General features: G+C 40.5%; 1 long non-coding RNA gene across 1 annotated transcript in view; it reads left to right on the top strand.

Moving 5' to 3' along the window:
- The first annotated feature begins 678 nt into the window (after positions 1-678).
- The window catches only part of LOC121102285, a 161537-nt gene continuing 137913 nt past the window's right edge, over positions 679-24302 (top strand). The window contains exon 1 of the long non-coding RNA XR_005834385.1: positions 679-782. This is a non-coding gene — a long non-coding RNA (uncharacterized LOC121102285). The remainder of the gene's footprint in view (positions 783-24302) is intronic.

The following is a 24302-nucleotide window of genomic DNA, read 5'->3' as shown; positions in this document are numbered from 1 at the left end:
GCGCCCTCCTCCCGCCCCTGTCACCCGGCGGCGGCCGGGAGCTGACAGCCGCCCGAGGGGCTCGCGGCCCGGAGGCGGGCAGCCGGCGGGAGGCGGGCTGGAGGTGAGAGGGTGGAGAGGAGGCGAGCGGGGCGCCGCCGAGTGCTGTCTGTCCCCGCCGGAGGAGGGTCTCCACAAAAACATCTTCGGGGACTGTGGCACAAGTCTTTGCCAAGTTGAGTCTTGGACCTTGAGGCTCTCTGGAGCCTGGAGCAACTTGGAGGGTCTGCTGGCTCGTTAACAATATTCCTACACGTCTGGACTTTGGGGTGCTGGGTGCAGCCTTGGGGTGCGTGGAGGGCGGACCGACCATTTGGGAGAGCAGAGCGGCGGGAATCTGGGTTCCTCGGCTCGGTAAGTGGCCTAGGCGCCGTGTTTTTCCTGCCTCCTTTAGCATTGGGAGCTTGTTTCACTTTATACCGAAATCGCCTCCGCCGGACTCGGTCGCCTCTCGCGGCGCGCGCTCCCGGCCCCTTCCCGGTTTCCCGAGGGTGAGGGTCGGAGGGGGCGGGGATGGGGGAGACCTCGCCAGGGGGGTCCGGCGCGTCGGGAAATGCGGGGAATACCCTGGCCGAGGATCTATGCAGATGAGGGGAGGCTGCTTTGCGTAATGTCCTGGGGGGAGGGGGCCGCGCGGGAGCGCTGGAGGCAGGAATGTGCCTGGTTACTAATGAGGGACGTGCACCGGCGCGCACCGCCGGCCACCGCTGCGGCTGCCGCGGCCGCCGGCCGCCCGTCGTCAGGTAGCGGGGGAGGGGGCCGCGGGCGCGCGGCGCGGCCGGGGGGCGGGCGGCGCGGGGGCCGGGCCGCCGGCCTGCGGCCGAGCGAGCGCGGCGAAGGCGCTAGCAGTTGGCATTTCAGTGACTCCTTTCTCCTCCCGAGCGAGGAAGGAAGGAAGGAGAGAAGGAAGGAAGCGAGGAAGGAGGGGACTGTCTCGATGGAAGGTTCAGGCGGAGGCGCCCTCGCCTTGCGGGTGCACCGGCCGCAGCGCGGCTCCCGGCGCGACGGGCCGGCCGGGGGCGCGTGGAGACGGGTGGGGGCGGTTTGCATGCGTGTTCGTCTGTGCGTCTGCCCGGGGACCGGGAAGGGACATGTGTGTTTGGGCTCTGCACTGTGGGGAGCTGGGTCTGCGCCTTTATGTCTGTTCCCTGAAGTGGGTGGAACGTTGGCCCGTTCCGGGAATGTTCCATGACGTGGTGCAGCCACAGGAAGGGGGTTAACGAGGGGCTCTCTGCCGCGGCGGCTCTATCAAAGCAGATGTGCTGCTGCTGCTCTCACCTCCCTTCACCCCTCCCCCCGCCTTTCCATTCTGTGCGTCTGGTGTTGGTAGGGGCGAGACAGGAAAACACTGCTCTGTGTGTGGGGGGGTGGGGGGGTGTGGGGTGGGGGTGGGGGTGATGTATGTGTGGTGTCTGTCGTATTTGGTGGGGGAGACTCCAGATCAGCTCTGCCACCCCAGCTGTTATCACAGATCGGTGCGCTTTATACGCATGTGCCTCTCGCGTTCTGTCCCTCTTACATAACACATCCAGTGCAGCAGAGGACACGAGAAAATGCGACCCCAACCCTCCAAGCCCAAATTGGGTGAGGGGATAGAAGGTCAGGAAGTGTCCCTTGGTGTTGTCCTTCAGGGACGTGGCTTCCAGTGGAAAAGGGGAGGAGGGGAAAGAGGGTTTTCTTCAAGTGGCTCCTCTCTGACTTGAAAGCATCTAACTGAAAAGGACTGCAGGAACTAGTGTTCTCTAATGGGAAAGCTTTTACAGGCTTCGCCGAGGGAAAGTGGGTATTTTAACCTCGGGAGTGCAGAGAAGACCGAGGGTCCTTAATAGACACTTAGAGGAGCCTAGCAATAATATGTGTGGGGTAGGGGTCAGTGGGGATGGCTTTGAGGAGGCCAGAGGAGTAACCTGATAATAGGTTTCGCGGGAGGCCTTAGGACACCTGTAATGGCTTAGAATTCTCACAGGAAGCAGTGTGTGCAACTGACATTGCAAAAGCCTTATTCTCTGCACAGTTTCTTAGGCCTAAAATGAACATAAAAAGGCTTGTTTCCGGTACTTTCATTATAATGGAAAATTTGAACCGATTGTTCTCCTTCCTTTTTTGCCATTTTAAAAATAACTCAATTTACCTCCAAAGAAATATTGGTACTCTCTCCCACCCCCAAAGGCTAGACCTTGATAATTCACAAGAGAGCTGTGTTTTTCTAGCAGACTCAGAGCTCTAGTCAGGGCTATTGATTTTTCTCTTCAGTACAGTTGTTTCTTTTGTAGCGCATAATCAAGCCCAGAAATTACTTGAAATATTAATAAGATCCATTTTAATTAAATTTGCAATGATCTGTCCTCCTAGAAAAGGCCATTTAACTTTATTAGAAACATTTCCTCCAGTGATATAGTAATGTTTGGTGATATTTGTCCTTGAGCAAACCAAGTTATTTTAAATATTTGCATATATATGTACATAAATATATATTACATTTATCTTATGTAGAGGACATATATATTAGTATTTGCAGATGTCTTGTGCTTTTCACCTTATGAAAGTGCCACAGCAAGATTTTAACCAAATAGATTGTATAATGAGTAGATTTGGTTTGATTTTTAAGATATAGGCCAAATGGTTTACCAGGACAGAAATCCCTTCTACGTGCTATCACTTTCATTATTAAGACAAAATTCCTGTGGAACACTAAGATCTCATGTTACCAGAGAGGAGAACTGTGCATTTTTATTTTGAGGTGAAAGGGATTTACCAGTATGAACTTAATGATAGTATGCTTCAAGTGTCATAATCCCTTTTGACCACTAGGTTTGAAATATGCAGTATCTTTCTTACGTACAGAAAAATGTTATATGACAATGGTGAATCTTTTGAAAATTGTCTGAGTTTCTTGCTTATGTGAACATAGGTCAGTTATAAAACAAAATTCATTTGTTGACATTTATATTTCTTGTGATGGTGGTTGTATTTTATGAGGTTGGCTTTTTTAGAGACTGTGTTTATGTAAGAGTGTTTATGATTAAATTGATGTGAAATTGATTTGGGGGCAATTTTGGGAGTGGTTGCATATTAATGATATTACAGATTTAAAATTTAACTGATTTTTAACTTGTTAGATCCCTGTGGAGGTCTTTGGGAAAATACCATTGAAGTAGAAAAAACATTTCTATATTTCTATAAAACATGGGATGTGAAAGTGAATTTACGATATGTGTATTATCACAGAATGAAATCATGTTATTTGACTGCATGGAAAGATTAGCCAGCGGAATCTTTTGATTGATTAGGCTCTTTTTACATGAGATGTGTTTTCAAATGTTCTTGTTACTATGAAAACAAAACAGAGACAACATGTATGCAGGCGTTCCTTGTGGAATAATGGTACATGTGTCTGCTTGAGCATTTGGCACTTTGTCACTATTCAGAAAACCAGGTTGAATTTTTTTGTGCTGTTTCAATCTAAAATGAAGAATTTTTTAAAAAAGAATTTGCCTGTTTTGATTTTTAAAGCAGGGCTTACTTATTTCAACAGCAGCAATAACAAATAACAGTCTATTTGTGTTGGTGTTAGATTTTTTTAGTTACCAATAATTAGCTGAGGTTAAGCTGAACGCTTCAACATAGTACAAGTAGTTTTAAAGACCTATAGAAAATGTTATTTGGCATGAGTGAAAGGCGTACTCCATTAGGGTGTGGAATAATTTAATTCCTGATATAGTAACTATTATAAGGGAAAGGTGGTTAAAATCAACTGGATGGGTGTTGTGGGATCCAACAGGTTGCCACTCACCTAACTCTGTTAAAAAACAAACACTGTTTTCAGATTTGGGTTCCTAGTCAGCCTCAGCAGGACTCTATATTGGTCTATGCAACAATCCTGTAGGTGGAGAAATGGTTCATAATTCAAACCTGCACCTAAAAATCCCAATGCTATGTTTCTAGTTAATGAATTTATATATGCACTCATCATGAATTCATATTTTGGCTAAAACATGGTATGTAAAGATTGCAACTTTTTAAGTGATGTTATAAAAAAGGAACAGAGGAAGTTTACCATCTCAACTCAGTGGACTTTTGGCTTTATAAGGAACTTCACACTGTCAGCGTGTATGGATTTGCTGTAACCACATAGGCAGAGCCTTCATTCATCTCGAGTAAAACTTCAGTGAATGTTCCAGTGAGGCTTCTCAATGCTTGAAGCTGTGGATGAACACAGAAGAGTGAGAGAAAATGGGAAATCTTTATGAAAATGAGATTGTGCTTGTTTGAAGGAAATTGTACAAGTGAAATAATTTTCTATTGGTTCTTGGTATTTGATCACAATAAAAGAAAAGCATTGCTTTCCATATGCTATTTATGGCAATGCTAACAAAAAGGAAGTTGTAAATCAGTATTTGTATCTGTGAGATGGCTCTAAGTAATTTGGAAAAATATTTGAGCTCCTTATCTGTGATTGTGACACAGCCAGTCTTCAAGTACAAGAGGATAACATAGCCTACTTGGTCTGTGCAATCTTTGGCTTCTCTGATGTGGACCATGGCTACTAGCATTAAGTTAGACATAGGGCTATACTGTTTCAAGACTGAATTTAGAATAGAATCAGAACTGTTTGATAATTTGTGTCACTATTTTTCTGAGCCACATATGTGCTAATCTTAACATATATTATCTGTCATTTGAGGTATTAATTATGGCATTTGATATATTCTACAAGTGTCCATAACTTTGGATTTCCTATCAGCTTAAAATTTGGAGTCTAACTGGGTAGACATATTTGAAGACAGTGCTTTGGAGAGAAGAGATGAAAATGTTTGTATGCCTGAAGACAGTTCTGGCAGAGAGCACGTGGGGTTTGACCTACCACTTCTGGGTCAAGAGGTGATTGGAGGTGAGGTCAGGAAGTACTCTGGGCCAGGCAGCATTTTTGACTTGTCATTCACATATAATCTTAGCCATTTCTTCAGAGTACTATGACAAGTGACTCAGTCATCATTTATCAATACAACTTATTCATCCATTCATTCAACAAGTATTTACTATGGATCAGGCCTTGTGCTAGACACCAAGGATAGAATGATGATTCAGACCAGAGAAAGAGCCTCTAATCTAGTGCAGTTGACAGATATGGGGCATGAGGTGAACCAATATAAGTAAAGCCACATTGTGAGTGCTATGAAAGAAACATGAAGGGGTGTACAATAAGGGGTGTATCACCCCTGTCTGAGGAGGTGATATCTGAGCTGTAACTGAAGCATAAATTATGGTCAAGTGAAAGCGAGCCAGTGGGACTAGAGGGCATATAACAAGAGAGGAGGGGCAAGGTTCGGTCAGACCATGTGGTGAGGACCACATGAATGATGATCTAACCTGGTATGAATGGGCACTGTCCTTGGAAAATCAGGACATATGATGAGTCTACTATCGGCTATGTTAGAGGTTGATGGTTGGAGAGGGAGTGTTGGGGGGGCAGGGCCTAGAAGTTGGAGGAGGCTTGCCTGTAGCAGGAATCTCTTTCACAGTACTTTGACATCAGTGGTACTTAACCCTTGGAGGTTTGTTATGATTCCATGCACTGACTTCAGTTTGAGGGGTTTCGCTGGGATTAGCTGTTGTTTTTTGCAGATAATTTTTTTAAATAATAAATAATTTAAACTAAAAAATACTTATTTGAGGCTCAAATTAACTGAATTGGTCAACATCATAGATTCAATTAATGAATAACTGCCAATTCCGAAGTCTTTACAAGGTCGCTGTCTGAAGAACCAATTAATCTTTAGAGCCCTGCACGAGCTGGATCTATATGTTTCTAAACAGCGAGTGAAGCCTTCAGTACCCTAGGTAATTTCTCTGCATGACTGCAAATACCGGGACCTTTGGAAAAATGTAGGTCTTATTTTTTACTTTCCGAATGATTAAGGGTCAGTGTAACACAAAAGAGTAGGAAAAAAAAAGAGTAGAAAATAACATTTCTTTGTATAATCTTGGACTCATACTCCATTTTGTCAACTATTATCATTTAATTAATTTGCTCCCTGTTTTAAAATTTATATAATGTAGAAAATTCAATTTAGGCAGCAAAAAGAGTCAGTATATGTGGAAGTCTCAAGCTTGGGGTCTGGAGTCAGACTGGGGAGGGCGGGGGGGGGGTCAGAATGAATAATTGAAAGATAAGAGGAGGGTGATTGATTCCTGGCTTAGGAACTTCTACAATGTAGAGAAGAGAAGGCATATGGCTTGTTACCAGTGGAAGTAGAAGATAAATGGAGGGTTTTGTTTTGTTTTGTTTCTAAACTGGAAAGATTAGAGGGTCTTTATGGGAAGAAGTGAGTTTTGACTCGTGGCCTTGAAGGTTGAAGTGAATTTCAGTAAAGCCTCCTGAGAGGGAAGGGTGGGGCACAGTGAATTTGATCTGGGGTGGTGAGTCATAGTTCTGCCAAGGGAGAAGAGGAGTATGGTGAACCTGGAAAGGTCCTTGTCTCCAGATCACATGGGGCGTGAAGCCCTCCTGAGAAAGTTGGACGTCACTTAAGGTTTTGAGCAGAGGAGAGATGCTATAATGGGTGTGTATTCAGAAAGAGTATAAAAATTATGGGCTGGACATCTTGGTGGCAAGGAGGCCATTAAATTGGTATAATGCCCCAAAAGGAAGTAATGAAGGTTGACGCTACTGCATGACAGTATGAATTGTTTGATCTTGTGCATAGACATTTTAATAATAAATAACAAAAATGATTTAAATATTTTGATAAACATGGCCAAATTCGTCTGGCAGCTTGTGAGTTAGAGCTACACCTTAAGAACAGAGTACTACGTTATTTTTTCAGCTACTCTAAAACTTTTTACTCTGAACAGTATTCATAAATATTAATAGTGAAAGTTGACCATCAAACACTAACTTATAAAAATGGTCATACTTAAAATTATAAGGCATTTATGTTTTCAGGTGTAAATATTTAAGGAACGGATAGATGATTCATTTTGTGGTTCATTAGAATACTGCTTTCTCAGTGATACCCGGTTGTACCTAAATCATGACAATACTGGACAGATAGTGTAGTGCAGTGTATTTGAAAGGCAGTGCTTTTCTGACAAAGATTTATTTGGTGGTTTCATTTTCTCTGAAAAGGAAAGCAGGAGAGCAGCGAAGCTCTTCTTATTTGCATTGTTGCAGATTCACTGGATCTCAGAAGGCCAACAAAAAGGTGGGACTTTTGAAACTAGGCAGTGGGAAAATATAGACACACCCTTATTTTATGTGCTTGGGGATCTGTAGGCATGCATATGTGTATAGGCATGCATGTGCGCGCACACACACATGTATACTAATCTTAGAAAATCATATGTATTCAGTAAGAAAGAAAATTTTGATACTTAAAACATAAGCATGAACTCTCATCCTGATAGTTGCAGAAAGACTTTCTTTTAAAATGGAGATTGGGTCTAATTCCATATAAAGAAGATTATAGGAAAGGTAATTTAAATTGTAAGTAGCTTTGTTCAATAAGTGCTAGATTCATTTGCAACAGTGTTTTATTTCTTTTGGAAGCCAGACAACTAGTTTAATAGTGTACATATGAAACACTAATTTGGCTTGTTAATTGGATGCAATTAAACTGAGGTTATTTTATACTGCTTAATTGTCTGAAAATTACATGTGTTGCCATGCCTGTGTAATGTGAGGCAAAAACTGGGGTATAGTGGAAGCGGAGGTGGAGGGACGTAAGGTCTAGTAGTGTCTTTGCAATTAGCTTTCTGTAAAAACTTGGAAGCAAGTCGTTTAAACTCTCTGGACTTCATTTGGAAATGAAAGGATTGGAACAGATGGGCTTCTAAAGCCTCTTCCAACTCATATTCTATCAGTTTATAAATTCTACTTTGTAGTTATAGAGAATGCAGTGTCATTAGATTCTGTAATTACGGTATTACAAGGATGAACTAAACACTTTTATAAAATCAGCACAGTGCCAATTTAGCAAATCCGTTAGAAGGAAGGGTATTTAGGCTGAAAGAGCACTTACCCTGTACCAGGCCGCATACCAGGCTCTCCCCGGTGATAACCGTCAGAAGATTTGGTATTACTACCTTCACAGTTACACTTAAGGAGATCGAGACTCAGAAAGGTTAACTGGTTTTTGCAGGGGCACTCTGATAGTCAATAGTGAAGCAGGATTTGAACTCAGGGCTATTTGGCTCCAAAAACATTTGGTCGTTTCATCATTTCATGCAGCAGCATAAGCAACTGTTAAACATCGAAATTACTGCAGAGATTAAAAAATTAAATTGCCAACCATGTTGCTCACTGTTAAACACTGTGCTACAGTGTTTAACCCTAGCAGTTTCGGCATATCCACCAGTGGGATACACACTATGTGAAGGAAATAGCCTAGGGGCTAAGAGCTTGGATTTAAAGTCAGACAGAACAGGGTAAATTCCAGCTCTACCACCAGCTCCGGGGAATTTCTGAAGGTCACTTAACCTCCCAGAGGTTACAAAATGAGGATGATAGTATCTGTTTAAGGGTCATTGTGAAATTTTTATGAGAATGTGTGTACCTGTCTCACTGAGCGCATAGTAAACATTAAATACCTGGTAGCTATGATTATGATGAAGAAGGGATTAGACCCAAAGGGAAAAACAACAACAACAACAACAACACAGGAGAACTGAAATTGTTGTGACAGTAAAATATCACTTACACGTTTTCAAATGGTCTGTTAAACTCCTGATTGAAATGGTTTTAAGAAACGATGTCAGAATGCCCATGTATTTCAACCCTTGACAAGTGGAAATATCAATTCTAGTTTGGGGTATTTCTCATGTAGCTCAGCCTGTACTAAACTGGTGAAGTGAACAAAAGTCTCTGGTTCTTCGTGGATCATCCTTCTGGAGTTTTTTGGTCTAAAAATAGCCCTTGGGGCCTGAATTACCCAACTTGAACTTCCCCGTAAATCGCCAAGAGCTGGAGAACCAGTGTTTACTCCTGGGGCCTTGGGCTTGCTAAGGAGGCGAATTGGAGTTGTTCCTGGGGTTGCTGACTTTTAAACAAACATCTATTAATTCAACAGAGATTTATTAAGCACCTACCTGCCCTGGGAAAGGTGCTATTCTAGACACTGGGGATTCGTCAGTGAATAAAATAGTTTAAAAAAATTCCCTGTCCTCATAGTGTTTACATTCCAGTGGACTACTTTAGAAACTGTTTTGGGGGACGCCTGGGTAGCGCAGTCCTTAAGCGTTTGCCTTCCCGGCGCTATGGGATGGAGCCCCACATCAGGCTCCTCTGCTATGAGCCTACTTCTTCCTCTCCCACTCCCCCTGCTTGTGTTCCCTCTCTCGCTGGCTGTCTCTATGTCAAATAAATAAATAAAATCTAAAAGAAAAAAGAAAGAAACTGTTTTGGGCAAATTTAGTTCATTCTACTACTTTCCAGGGTTTTTAGAAATCTCTACTTTCATATTGTGTCTCTCAGTCCAAATAACAGTTAATGAAGCATTGCAAGACTTACCTAAGTCACTAATGAAAAAAAGCCCATTTATTAGACCCATATCTGTATCTTTATTTTTTAGAGTAACATAGGTTTTGAAGAGGTACTATTTTTGCATAACCAAATATTATAGTGCTTTTTTTTTTTTAAATTCCTTTTTATGGTTTAGCATGATGGCCTTTCCTAACCTAAAGAATCAAGTTCTGGCTATTTTTTCATGAGGAAGAGAATAAAATGGTTTTTAAATGACACATTGTATTGTAAAATGTGTTTATAAGCTTGTTAAGGTGGAGATATTACCACAACTTCTATTTCGCATATATATTTTTCATCTTATTTAAATGAATTTTTCATTTTTTTACCAGTAATTTTTGTGATCAAATTTCTAGTGAATTAGGGTGGTTTATACTTTCACAAAAATGTGGTAAACACAGTGCATCGTAGACAGTAGGCAGGCAGTAGGTATGTGGTGAATGTTGAAAGTCATAATTCTCAAGAAACTTGTACTTCGGACACGTGGGTGCCTCAGCCTGTTATGCATCTGCCTTCGGCTCAGGTCATGATCCTGGGGTCCTGGGATTGAGTCCCATGTAGGGCTTGCTGCTCAGCCGGAAGTCTGCTTTTCCCTCTGCCTGCTGCTCCCCCTGCCTGTGAGCTCTCTCTCTCTTTCTCTGTGTCAAATAAATAAATAAACAATCTTAAAAAAAAAAAAAAAAGAAACTTGTATTTGAAGTTATAAGAAAAGACATTGGACTTGCTGTAAGATGGCAGGAGGGGTCATCAGAACCAAATGATGGATGAAGTCTTGGCTAGTCTTTTTTTTTTTTTTTTTTAAGATTTTATTTATTTATTTGTCTGAGAGAGAGCACAAGCAGGGGGAGCAGCAGGCAGAGGGAGAAGCAGACTCCCCCCAGTGAGCAAGGAGCCCGATGTGTTAGTCGATCCCAGGACCTTGGGATCATGACCTGAGCCGAATAACCTAGCCACCCAGGCCCCTCTCTCTCTCTCTATCTCTTTTTAAAGTCCTGGCCAGTCTTTGCTCCAAGTGTTTCTTCAGCTTTGCAAGAAGTCCTTTGGGAAACAGCTGTCTCACGTATACACCCAGCACTCACACTTCTTACAGCCTCAGTCAGGGTCCCCTTGAGCTCTGCAACTTCCCATTCGATTTTATAGCAACGGCCCAGGTAGAGCCAGTGTGAGGTAATTTTTTCCAATAGTTGGACTGGGAAGTTTATAGTTGACTGGGATTCTTCCTTACAAGATAGTTTTCCCTGGCCATATTTTGTTTAGGGTGCTCTGAAAGGAATGCGGTGTGAAGGTAGTTACCGCCTACAGGTGTGGGGCTTCCAGAAACGTTGTTTCTTGGTAGGCCCGCTTGGGTAAATTTGGCATAAAGAGAGAATGCATTCCTTTACTCCATTACAGATCCTTGCCCTTGGAAGCAAAGAAAAATGCAGGAGGGAAGGCTGGGGGTGAATCTTGTCCTCTCATTTGAAGTGATGAAATCTGTCTTTGCAGCCCAGCAGGGCCCCGTGGACAGTCCTGATGGCTGGCCCCAGCACTTATGGACAAGTCATGGGAAGTTCAGCTTCTAATTATCCATAGAATAATTATCAAACTTTATTTTCTTTCTTCTCCTGATGCTTACATTTTGAATAATCCGCGTTTCTCTAAGCAAGGGAAAAACCCAGGGTTATAAACATTCAATTTATTTTCATGTTACTCAATTTATTTGTCATGTGTCAAAGTTTATGTTTGGAGAAATACAAGCTTTTTGGGTAAAACGAGGATTTTGAACATCTTTGTGCCCTTGTTGTCAAGATGTGCTCATTAGAGCCTACTCCCGGGCCACAGAGGACACCCAAAGGGCTGCTAGTAAACCCTGACCCCACTAGTTCATTGCTGGCCTCATTATTGATTTTCAAAATGATTCAGGCGAAGTGGCTGTACTTCTGCTGTATTTCATTGTTTCTTCATCTGTAAAAAATGAAGCATTGTTTATAGCACTGCCCTACCTCCTGGGAGCAAAGCAGGGTAACACAAGAGAATTGGAGTGGCTATTTTTAGGATGTGAAGCAACACTAAGTTTTGAGAATAATTCAGTTGAAAAAAAATCTGATACACAGCAATACATTTGTGACAAGGGTTAGTAGAGTGTTCTTGAGATAATTGACTGCTATTGATGCAATTTATTATAGGCATATGTAATTGTTTTCAGAAAGATAATGGTTAGCAGCCCCACAGCTTGTTGTAATATCCCCCGCTGCATTTAAACTTTGCGTAGGTCACTAATGCACAAGTGTAACAAAATTTCAAGATAGTTATACCCATATTCAAGCAGAAGAAAAGGAATCCAAAGACATTTGTTTTTGAATTCATAATCTGTTTACTTGTTCCAATGGCCTCAGTAATATTCGTGATGAACTTGGTGCCCAAATTTAATCAAGTGTAGCTTTTAAAAGTGGGCCAAGTGGCTGAGAATATTCAAAATAATAAATAAATTTTTATTTATAAAAATTTTAAAATAAATCACCTGACAGTATAGAATATAACAAATAATTGGACATTAGTGTGGAGATTAGATTTTTTTAATGGACAGACTCCAAATACGTTCAGTCATCAGTGGATTTTGGCCATCTTTCGAGAGAGTTTACTAATGTCGAATCTAATGATGTCTGAAAGTAGTTACGATGGGTATCAATAGCTGATCTGGAAAAAGTTCACATTTTAGCTAATCCCAGGGATTTATAGTGTGAGGAAATTGTCCTGCTAATTTGTCTTTCTTTTCTTATATTCTTATGGGTTATGTAGGATGGGAAGAACGAGAAGCAAACAGAAGGCACTTGGAAATTAATAACAGAATGGCCTGGCTTTGAAGCCAGTTGTGGCTATATCAACCCTCCTCATAGCTGTAAAAGCAAACAGTGTCTAACAGTATATCTAGCATGTCTCCTTGACACCAACAGGTTTTGGTTTAAATTTCTTAGGAAATTTGGCAGTGTGCTGCACACTAGTGTAAATCAAAGTACTGTTTTCATGTCTGACATGTTAAGTAGTACTAAGAACATGAGGCAGGGAGAAGGGAGCAGTGCAGTAATGGAATTCCAGGGGTCTTTGGAGTATGCAGGTGCCTTACTTCCTTACTCAGTGTAAGCTTTCCCAGAGGCACGTTCCCCCAGGCAGGTCCCATCTAGTTTTGAGCAGGTGGCATCTTTCGTATCAGTTAAGCATCTAGTGAGAAGTTTTCCTTCTTCCTGTCCCTCTGATACACTATGTAGTTCTGCAAGTGACACCTTATTTAGGGCATCTCTTAAAGTGTCTGATTTAAATTATGATGATTGATTTGCATGGGTGTGGGATCTGATGTATTGATTTGTCAAATGATGACAGGGCACTTTGCAACGTAAGTCTTTTCATAGGATGTCAGGATTGGATAAAACCATTGGAGGCATCATTGCATCCCCAACTGAGCAAGGAGAGATCACTCAGGACAAGTCGCCAAGGACTGCCTGCATGCAGCCTCTACTTCAACACCTCTTCTTTGCTTGGGGAGGCAGGTTCCACTCTGGGACACTGCAGGTCATCAGCACTTTGGCCCTCTGTAGCTATCGGAGTTTCCTCATTGACCTGCAGGACATTCCTGCAATTATTTAAAGATAGCGATCATGTTCATCTTAAGTATTCTTTCCTCCAGGCTCAATATTCCTAGTTCCTTCAACTAGACCTCTTATTATGTCGTTTTCATTTTTATTTTATTAATTTCTTTAGGGGTCAAGCTGTTCACATCTGAAATGTACGCTAGGTTATTGTTTGGTAAGAATCCACAAAAGTAAATTGCTTATCGCCAGTTACTCTTCAGGATATAGCCTCTTATCAACCGGGTAGAAGCATTTTACAGGAAAGGCCTGAACATGCGTGCTGAGACTTTTACAGCGGGAACAGAGTTGGGATGGATAATAATGTAACACAAATCCGTTTTCAGAAATAAAGTTATTGAGATTCTCTTATGTGTGAGATGTATGGGAATATGAAATACAGTAGAGGTAGAAATGGAATACAAAATATAAAGAGGAGTGTTTCGCTATTCTTATCGTCAAAACTTTTATAATCTACTGTACTGAGCAAAAGAGCTCTGCAAAGGAAGCTATAATTACAAGAAGCAGGTGAAGTACCACGGGAGAGGCATATGGGAAGTATTAAGGTGGAAAATCATCTCTGGCTGAGGCGTTCTGGGAATGTTTCATGGGAGAATGGGATGCTTTAGATAGGCCTTGACTCTGATAGGCATCAATGGGGGAGAGCATCAGGCGTATTCTCAGAGAAGCATCTGACTTGAGGGCAGCATGAAATGCATATTAAGTGAGTGTTGGTGAAAAAGTTAGAATGCTCGAGATACCTTGTGTAAGGACTTGTATTCCAGCTTAAAGAGTTTGTACTTAATATGATAAGTAATGGTGGACATAACATACTGCAACACATCAAGAGTTTGGCCCCTGATTTTGGCAGTTTCATCACTTCACAAACACAGTTAAATGAAATCAGACAGATAAAAGATATGTAAAAATGTTTATACAGAAAATTCTGTTTCATCTGCATTTTTGCATGAGACGTACTGGTTTTGAATTAGCATATCATTATTATTTTCTTTGTCCTAGAAGCCCAGCAATCTTTAGGATAATGGCTTTAATCATAAAGGTAAAGTAAGTATATTGCCGGTGGACATTTTGTTATATTCACACCTGTGCCGGTTATTCATACCTTTTCTACTTCCTACTCTTTGGCGGCATAAATGACATGGCACACTGATGCTAAGTTCAGCTCAGATGGTTGCCATTTTAGTATGAAGTAAATTAATCTTTTCTTCAATTTATATTTTCTGTTAATAAAAAATGGAGATATAGCATGTTGGGAAGCACTTCTATGCAGGTGTATGACTCGTAAGACTGTCCTGTGTAGTACCTGGTAGGATGCAATGAGTTTTGTTGCATCTTAATAACAACTTAGAAACATTTTTTACTTTAGCTCTGGACTGCCTTTAGTGTCTATGAGAAAATGCTTTCTTAATTTGCCTACACGGAATTGCTTATTAATCCACGTAATGAATGGTAAAGGCGGCGATGGGCACCTATTTCACAGAACTAGGGGACCTATACACAGAAGTGATATACTAGACAATATATTAGACAGGAGTAACATAATTATATGTTACTAAAACAAAAGTTACCATTTCCTGAGTGGGCACTTTGATTTTGGAGCTCTTCTTTTAACCACTGTGGAAAGTAACTCATTTTAGATTTAGCTCCGGTCACACTGTTAGTCTCCGGAGAAGTACACAGGACCCTGTGAAGGACTAGGCGAGAATACAGAAATACTGTAGTGTAATAGAGTAATTTATGCAGTTCATTAAATTTTAATTACACTTGAACGCATGTGGAAACACTGATGTTTCAATAACACTTGACTATAGGCCATCTGAGCTCTTACTATTATTTAGACTTTATCGAGGGCCTATTCTGAAATATTAAATATAGACGGTGGCTGAAAAAGGAGGTATGCTCTTAAACACTGAAGTGCTGTGTAACATATCTCCATTTGAAGAACGTACTGACTTTTACCTAGAGCCTGAAAAGTCTGAGGTGATGAGGTCTCATCTTGTTATCATCTGGGAGAGGAAAAGAAGTCCTCGAACCACCTGTAGGTCCTGGTACTTTCTTAGTGACAAGTGCTGTCTTTTGTGAAGTTGTCCAGCCTTGAGGGCATTAAGGCACTAATAATTTGCACTGACGATCACTTAATGAAGAGAAGGTTGTAACTTTTGGGGCAGTTTGTAAGGAAAAAAAAATAATTGGGCTTGGAAATACTGAAGTAGAAAAAGATCTTATTGGAACCAAAGATTGTGGAGCATGTAGTCAGATAGCTTTATCACAAAGGGTTTATTCCCTCCTGTGTGTGAGTGTGTGTGTGTGTGTGTGTGTGTGTGTGTGTAATATAGTTCTCTCCTCATTTCTGTACCTTCCCCTTCCTGTTCACTCAATGAGCTGTAATCTTCGTTTGACTCTGCTTCACATACTTAAGCCGGGCTCCGCTTTGGGAAAGTACTGGCTCTCGAGGAACAATGCAGCCCTACAGTGTGTAATGGAAAAAGGACGTGGAGCTGAGAAAGAAAAGCGTCCTGATGATTTTGTTATTGCATTTCTTGGGAGCCAGTTTTCTGGAAAAACAACAAACAATTGGTGAATGCTTATTTGAGAAGAATCATCCTCAATATTGGATATTGTGAGAGAAGAATAAAACCCTAGTATGCCCTGAATATTTTTGGAGGTGCCAGTTTGTGTGACAAGTCAGCGTCTCCCAGTCTCGTGTCAAGGACTATTCAGAGTCTAAGAAAATGTGGAGGCTCTTGTGGTAGAGAACTGGGAATCTCAGAAACACAGAGACCCAAATAAGTACTGTAGCAATTTGCAGTTACTCTCAAATGGTAACTATAGGTCTAAATGAGACTAACCCTGAATTAAATAGTTTTATTTAGTTTTTTAAAAGAATGGACTTGGAAAAGTTCAAGTCTTGATTCTTTATTGAATGAAATGATAATATGTTTTGTGAGGTTGGAATTGTGCAGTCTTAGAATGTACTTTAAAGCACAAAATTGGAGCATTTTGTTTCTAAAGAGAAAGTATAAGATACGTCATCCTTATAAAACATCCTTTTGTCCTTACAGTTCCCTGATATAAAAGAGATGCATTTGAAAATAGCAGAACCTGAAGAATTCACAGTTTATTATTATGGTTTATATTTTCAATTATTTTTTTCAATTATGTATTTTTCATGATTTATTTAATGCTAACCTACAGGCCTTTTTTATCCTCAGTCTCTACTAAATTTATGGTAATACTGATTTCATTTAGTCTGTAATTAGTATTATAAAACAGGATAATTTTTAGTCATTCCTCCTTTGTTCTTTCCAAGTGCCATCATCAGCAATTAAGTAGGAACTAGAGAGCATGAACTTCGAATAAAATCTTCGGTGAGCTTAGAGTGTATTTGGGCAGTAACTTGCAGCTTTTGGAGTGTTAATTATATACTATGGGCAGGTGATTTAAAGGAATAAGTAAAAGTGTGTTCTAATCGAAACCATGAGCATCACTGCAGAGATTTAGTGGCTAAAAAAATGATTGATTTGAGGGGAAAAAAAAGGCAAGTGAAAAATATTGGTGTGAGATCACCCAGGAGACAGACAACCACTGTGATATGTTCTAGGACTGGACACATTGGAACCACTTTTACAAATCAAGAATCTTTTGGTACAGTTTGGGAAGTTCAGGGAAGTTGTTTAAAAGTTACTGTATTCAAACTAAGTAAATAGTTGGGGGCGATTATTTCATAGCCCCACCCAGCATTCAAGCGCAGAGACACTGGCTACCTAGCTAGCCTAGAGCTGCCTATGGAGGCCAGAAAGGGCGGTTTTAGTTTGGAGTTAGGAGTATGGGAATGGGAAGGGTTTGTGGTTCTTTTTCAACAAGGTTGAAAAGAGCCCGTCTGAGTTCCACACATTTCTCCTAGTCCTGTGTTCTTTGAGCCTACTTCTTGATAAAATGGGGATAGGATTATATGGGAAATAAATGGTAAACTCTAATAAGCTATGCAAGCTTAAGATCTTAGGTGTAAAGTATTTAATTGTGTTGTTGAAATGTTTGGAAAAATGAGACAATAGAAGAAGTACAAGGGGCTTTGGATCGCTTTAAGTGGAAGCCAAGGTAACCTTTAATATTAGGTAGTACATGACTGGGTAGAACAACTAACATTTATCAATTTGTAAAGTCTTTCAGGTATTTTAAAAATATATTTTAAAAAATTCAGTAAACTTTTAAAAATGTAACTTCTTTATCAAGGTGGGGTAGACCTGGATGATGAACTTCGTGAGAGCATAAAGCATAGACTTTGTAATGCTTAAGATTCATTTCCTGGTGAATCCATAGGTTACAATGCAGTGCACATTTTAAATATCATGACACTTAGCCTAAATATATTTTTAAAAAATAGAGTTCATTTTTTAGAGCAGTTTTAGGTTCACAGAAACTTTGAGTGCAACAGAGATTTCCCAGATGACCCTGCATTCTGCACCATACCCTCAGCTATGCAGTCTCCCCCACTATACAAATTTTACACCAGAGTGGTCCAGTTGTTACAACTGTTGAATCTATGTGGACACATCATTATCACCCAAAGCCATAGTTTACACTTGGTAAAGCCCTAAGTATTTTAACTCCATGTCCTGATGTGAAACATGGCTTAGTTCAAATATTCAAGATGTTGGCACAATGTAACTGTTGTTAACATTGATTCACTGTGAGAAGATGCCTTATGGTCTTACTTTTAAACTTTATTAACTGTAAACCACTGTTTCTCTAGAATTACACATGCTTATAATCTGGTTTATGTTTTCAAACTAGATGGAAGGCTAGAAATTTAGGATAAAAGAAACGTTAAAAATCACCATTATTTTTACTGAATGGGTAATTTACATTTTAAAACATGCTGGCCATAAGTTTTGTGTGCTGTTAAAGCGGAGAAGTACAAGATTGAAAGCTTTGTAAGAGACTCTGATTTTTTTTTTATATTAGACAGTTGAGATATAACAAACTAAGGACCTGATAAATAAAAGGACTTCATATGTTGTGTAGTGGGTGTTTTAATAATGAAAACATATAGAATATGCTTTTTAGAAACGTCTCAACAGTCTTGCCTCCTTTGGCCTCACTGGAGCTATGCAGTATAGAAATGTTCTCTTTCCTCTTTTCTGACAGTTACTTAAGGAATCTTCAATTAAGAGATAGAAAAAGGAGAAAACATAGCAACAACACTGAAATCATCTTCACTTTTGATTATTTAAAAATAACCCTAGTGGAAAAAAAAAGAGTCACCTTTGGGGAAATTACGTTAAAAATTAAGCTAAGAAATCTGTGCAAGGAAAGTGCTTTCTCTAACCACCTGGAAACACACGTCTTTCCGCGCAGTCTGGGAAATGAACGGGGGCGGGGCGGAGGCCAGCCCGCGGTGACCTGCGCGCAGCCCTGGACTTGCCCGGCTCGGTGTGGTCCGGGAGGAAAAGCGACTCCCCCACTGCGAAGGCGGGCGCTGCTCTCCGTGGCTCCGCCGCGTCCCTGCCCCTGCGCCGGGCAGGGCGGGCACCCCGCTCAGGGAGCCCTTCCAGGCCAGGGGAGCCCCGGCGGCCCTGCCCTTCCCCGCCGCGCCTGGCCCGCCCTGGAAGGGGCTGAACTTTGGCCCCCGGTCCGCTGACACCCGAGGGAGTGTGAATGCAATGACGTCTCCGCTCGGTTCAGCTGCACAACAGGAAATGCTCTCGGCCTCCCCTCTTCCTGCCCGGAGAAAGTGGGGCTCCTTTTTCCCGGCGGCCGCCGCTGCGCCGGCTGAAACCTACTTTCGGGGCCGCCTGCTCCCGGTCGGGGAGGAGGGGGCGGGGAGGGGCGCCGGGGACAAGGGACCCCGAGGAGGAGGATGCACTTGCTTTGCAGTGGCTCACTTTACTGATTTCGCCAGGGGACTCCGCGGTGCTGAAAAGACCGGGATGTCGGCTGACCACTGGCCCTGGGGAGTCCACATCACTTGCATAATAGAGGGAACACCCAGTCAGGTGGGCCAAAAGCATTGGCGGGCTCCCGAAATCGGACCGAATAGTGCTGAATAATGCTGACCACAGAGGCCTGAGCCGACTTTTCATCGCCTTGATAGAATGTACAATCTTCCTTTTCACAAAGCCCTGACAGGAAGCCTTTTGTTTAACCTCCTCCTAACTGTCACCTCTTACTTTGTTGTGGCGACAAAGATACGAAGAATGTTTAGTGCAAAGCGCAAACATCATGCTGTTACAAACTTCAAGACAGAAGCATTTCAAGAAAATTATCTCAGTATTCCTGAGTTTAATCCTTGTTATTTAGGTCGTGAATCTTGTGTGAATAAATACGAATGATTTTGTCAATTTGAGCACAGTACTGTGGTCCTGGATTTACTATCCTCAAGTTATGGGTAGATTTTTTACTATTTTCCTACATTTTTGTTTTTATTTTTTTGTTATAGATAGGCTTACAGAACTGAAGCCAAGCAAGTAAATCCAGGATTTTTAATACAAGGTGTTTCAATTTGTGCTAATGCTCTTTCACGTTACATTTTAGAATAGATGTTTAGTATTAACAATCTGTAATTTAGTAACATAGATCTTGTGTGTTTCATACACTTGCCAGCATGATGAAAAGAGTAGTATCAGCTGGGCAGTCATCATTGTGATTACTTCTCTGGTTGACTCATGAATAGGCTTTGTAATGGTAGATTGTTCTTTTGGTCACACAGCCAAAATGCCAAAGTTCACAGGGAGGTCTGCTAAGGTTTCTTCTATCAAAGACTTGACAGTGAAAAGATTTAATAGATGAAAATACCACTTAGTAGTTCTTAGTAAATCTACAAAAATACTTTACATTGGAATATACCTGTTTACATGTTGACATTAAACTGAGTCATAAAGCTAATCACTGATTTTTAGCTTTTATAATTGTTGCCTAAATGTTTTTCTTAAAAAAAAAAAAAGTCCCCATGGGATCATCAAGTGTGTATATAGTACAATATAATTTCCCTTGGGATGCTTTCAGCTGATTTATGCAATAAGGAAGTTAAAGATTACTTGAGTACATTTGGAAGAAGAGTTTTAGATTTAAAAATTATATCTTTTTTTAAGATCTCTTTTTTCTTACAGAATTTAACACAAAGATTCTCTCTCTTTACTATCCAAGCCTTACTCAAGTTGTTATTTTAGCACTCTTATTTGGTTATGAAATGCACAAAAATATTTATACAGATATTCTCAGTGGCCCACTAAAGCAAATAAAGTTAGAAGTTAAGAACAGAGGGGAGGTTGTGGCTCCTTGGAACTATGCCAAAGAGAGCGGACTCCATTATAGTACACTCTGAATAGTTAAATGGATGCGAGAGGCAAATGGGTTGGTGTGAGTGGAAATGTTGTGCAAAACTGGAAGGCACTGTGCTAGTGCAAGATCATTTTTTAAAAAATATGATTCTCTTTTCCCCTCTCCCCCTATTGTAACATTATACAGAAAGTGCATCTGATATGACAAGGAAAACTGTTCACGTAGATGTTAGTTTCATCCTTTGCGACCACGTTATAGTTGGATCCCCTGCATTATGTTTATTTGCTCTACAATAAGATTTAACTGCTTTTAAACCCAGCTTGGCCATTTATAGAACTGGTATTATGAAAGCATTTATTTAGCGGTATTAATCGAAGGATCAATTACTCCGGCTCTGTATTAACATAATCCTTAGTTTTTATGTGGCATCTTGTTGGAGGTCCTAAGTAGCGTCCTTAGGCACGTTAGTTAAATCTCGTAACAACCAGGAGATTAGCATTGCTGTTTTATGAAAGTCATTGTGTGAGGAGTTCTTATAGATTGTACATAGAATCTGAATTTCCTTAACATTAACCCAAACCTAATACCTCATCTATAATTGTCTTCCAAACATATGTAATTTGATTCATATATGAGTTAGAAATATACCTATTTTGGGGATATATTCTGCTTTTTATGCTGCAGAAGAATTTTGTGCCTTTATAGTGACCAAAACTACAGCTCTGATGAGGGTGGGTGAAAGAATATCTTTTACTTCTCAGTTAAGAAGGCTGTGTTTTTTGGAGGAAAATCCTAGAATAAATGCAGTCCTCCATTATATCTTGGAATCATAGTTTGAAATATCTTAAAAAGTATTTTTTAAAAAAATAGGTTGACTACTGTCTGCCTTTCCCAATGAAGTGAACAAGCCAGGGCAGAGTTTGCCCCATCCCCACTGAATGCCCAGTGCCTAGAACCGCGCTCTACCAGGAGCGTTGGACAGGTGCTGAATGAAGAAATTAAGATGATACCACTATCTGTCATGTCTCAGATGCTGTTCCATATTCCTGGGCCATAATTTCCAGAATCCTCTTTTTGTTAAGTGACTTAAATTCAGCAGTCATGGGACATTATTTGATTTTTCAATGGAACATATAGTAGGTGTATAATACACACGTAGGAAGTTGAAAAACATTGAAAGAAGCATGATATATAGCAATGATATTACCATCCTCGGACTTTATCTACAATTCTAATTATTCGCAACCCTCTTTTTTGTCTAAGAGTAATTTTTGAAAAAGATGATTGACCTGTTGATTTACAAAAGAAGACATTGAGCAAAGCTGAGGAGTAGCCCACTTGAATTTGAGTCTTTTTTACTAGCACTTAACCTAAGGGTTTAAGAACCATTTGAGATCCAAAGATCCTTTGAGCTCTGAGATGTAATAATTTATATTTGACCATTCAATAGCTAACAGGAACTTTGATGCTGCATTTGAGCCTGTCTGGGAATTGGGATTGTGGATTCAAAGGCCACGGCTGTACTTTTGGTGCCTTGGATGGTGCCCAGCAAAAAGTCCAGGGGCTCAACAGGGTCACCTTCCTGGGTGAGCATGTGACCTGTGTGTCCTGTAGGGCCCGAGTTTGTTTAATGCTGTATTGCCATTGTCTTGAAATCTTAACTTTTTATTTTGTTTTAATTTAAAAATTTTTGGGAGGGAGTGGGGAGGGAGAGGGAGAGAGAGAGAATCCTAAGCAGGCTCCACGCCCAGCACAGAGCTCCAGGTGGAGCTCAATCTCTCAACCTTGAGATCATAACCTGAGCTGAAATCAAGAGTCAGACACTTAACCAACTGAGCCACCCAGGCACCCCTGAAATTCTTAATTTTTGAACAAAGGTTTCTGCATTTTGATTTGCACTGGGATCTACACATTATAAATTACATAGCTGATCTTGCCGCTTAGTGACCTTTTGTGACAAAATGAGGGACCTGACTATAGAAGTTACAGATTTAGATTTGACTTCGGAAAACATTGGTTTGATTGTGAGCCTTAGTTTCCCTGTCTCTCTGAGGTGCAGTAAAATGAGAAACAGACTGTTCGGATTCCATCTAATGAAGTATTTCAGCTACAATATTATTTGGAACTGAATGTGAATGGCCTTAAGAAAAAAAGCGTTTTCTAAGGCGTGCAGTATAACCTTTTGATTGGGTTGGGCTAAGTAAAAATGCTGATAGAACATCAAGGCTTGAAGCTAATTTAATGGGAAATGTAATAAGTAGTATCAACTCCTTCTTTATAATCTGTTATATCTTATTTCATGTTTATTTAACTATTAACTTTCATATATGTAATTATTAAATATTCCTATTACCAATGATATAATTATTCACCATTGGTTTATTAATAATAATGGGTTAGATATTTGGCAGGATTTATATTAAAACATGTTTGTTTTCCAGAGAATACGATTAAGTATGTAAGATAATAGGAGAGAGTATACAGCAGTAGAAGGAATTTGCTGTGGTCATCTGGTCTTTCCTTTGCCTCCAGAAGCAAGCTGGTCTTTTAAAAATCTTTACTTAAGGCTGTCCAGGGATGTAAATTTCATAATTCTTGTTGAGAGCCAGTTCGGTTGATTAATCAAATTTATGGCTCGGAAGAGTCATTTAGAGCATGATGGGGAGTGTGGGTTTCAGAGTGGGGCTACCTGGATGTGAATGCTGCCTTCACTGCTTTCTAGTTCTGTGACTTTGGGCAAGTTACATCGTTCCTCTTAGCCTCGGTTTTCCTCATTTGTACAATAGGGATAATTCCTGAAACAGACCTCAAAGATTGTCATGAGGTTTAAATGAATTAAAATATGTAAAGTACTTGGTCTACAGTAAGCATGCAATATATGCTAGGTGAGGAGGTAATTTTTAAAAGCCTACTTATTTATTTACGTTACTCAGAAATTTTCAGATAACAAGTGAAAGCTTACGTTGCTATTCTCAAAAGACTTCATGGTCTAATGAGGGAGCTGATTTATAATCCAAATACTAGGACCTTGTGGATTAAGTGCAAAGGTAGAAGGAAGTAGAGGGTGATAAGAAGGCTAGAAGGAGCTCTAGGCCATCTTGGGGGAGGGGTGAAATGGAATGTTCCCTCAGCTTGCCCTTCCAAAAGTCTGTAGGTATCCAGAACAGGCTTGGTGAGGTTTGAGAATGCATGGGAATGTCTGGGGGAATTCTAAATGTTTAGTATGATCGATAAATAAGGAACAACTGGGAGATCATGACTAACAGGGTAGAAATGTAAACTGAGGCCAGACAATGAAGATGTAGACCAGAGAGGTAGAAGGGCAACCAGGAAAGTCATGTCTTAGAAGCCAAGAGTCAAGAGTTTCTCCAAAAAAGGAGTGAGTGTCACTACCAAGGGGTCTGGAGAGTTGAAGTAAGGTAAGACTTGAACAATGATTTAGGAATTAGGAGAGGGCTGGCATTTTTTATCTGTCATTTGCTAGTAAGTATGAATGAATGACCATTGAAGGTCTATTGGTAAGTATAGGGAAGACATTTAATTTAGGCACAGAAGTTTCTGCTTAAAAGATAAGATTAAGTCCTTCAATTGCCAAAAGAGCCTTATGGTCCTTTCCTTCTTATGCTTTCAGATTAGGGTAAACCACTGGCTTGAAATTAGTTCATGGCCCCAGTAGATTGTAATCTTCAGTAGGGAGATTGCAGTAGAGCCTTTACTTATCATCGTAACTTTAGAATCCAATTAAGTTTTTAGTTCATAGTGATAATTAAAAAAAAAATATATATATATATATATTTTGAGTCTTGAGTGTGTGTATGTATATATATATATATATATAT

This window comes from Ursus maritimus, unplaced genomic scaffold, assembly GCF_017311325.1.
Source record: "Ursus maritimus isolate PB19 unplaced genomic scaffold, ASM1731132v1 scaffold_13, whole genome shotgun sequence".
In the NCBI taxonomy this organism is placed as follows: Eukaryota; Metazoa; Chordata; class Mammalia; order Carnivora; family Ursidae; genus Ursus; species Ursus maritimus.
The sequence above is the reverse complement of the archived record's forward strand: the minus strand, read 5'-3'. Positions and strand labels throughout refer to the sequence as shown.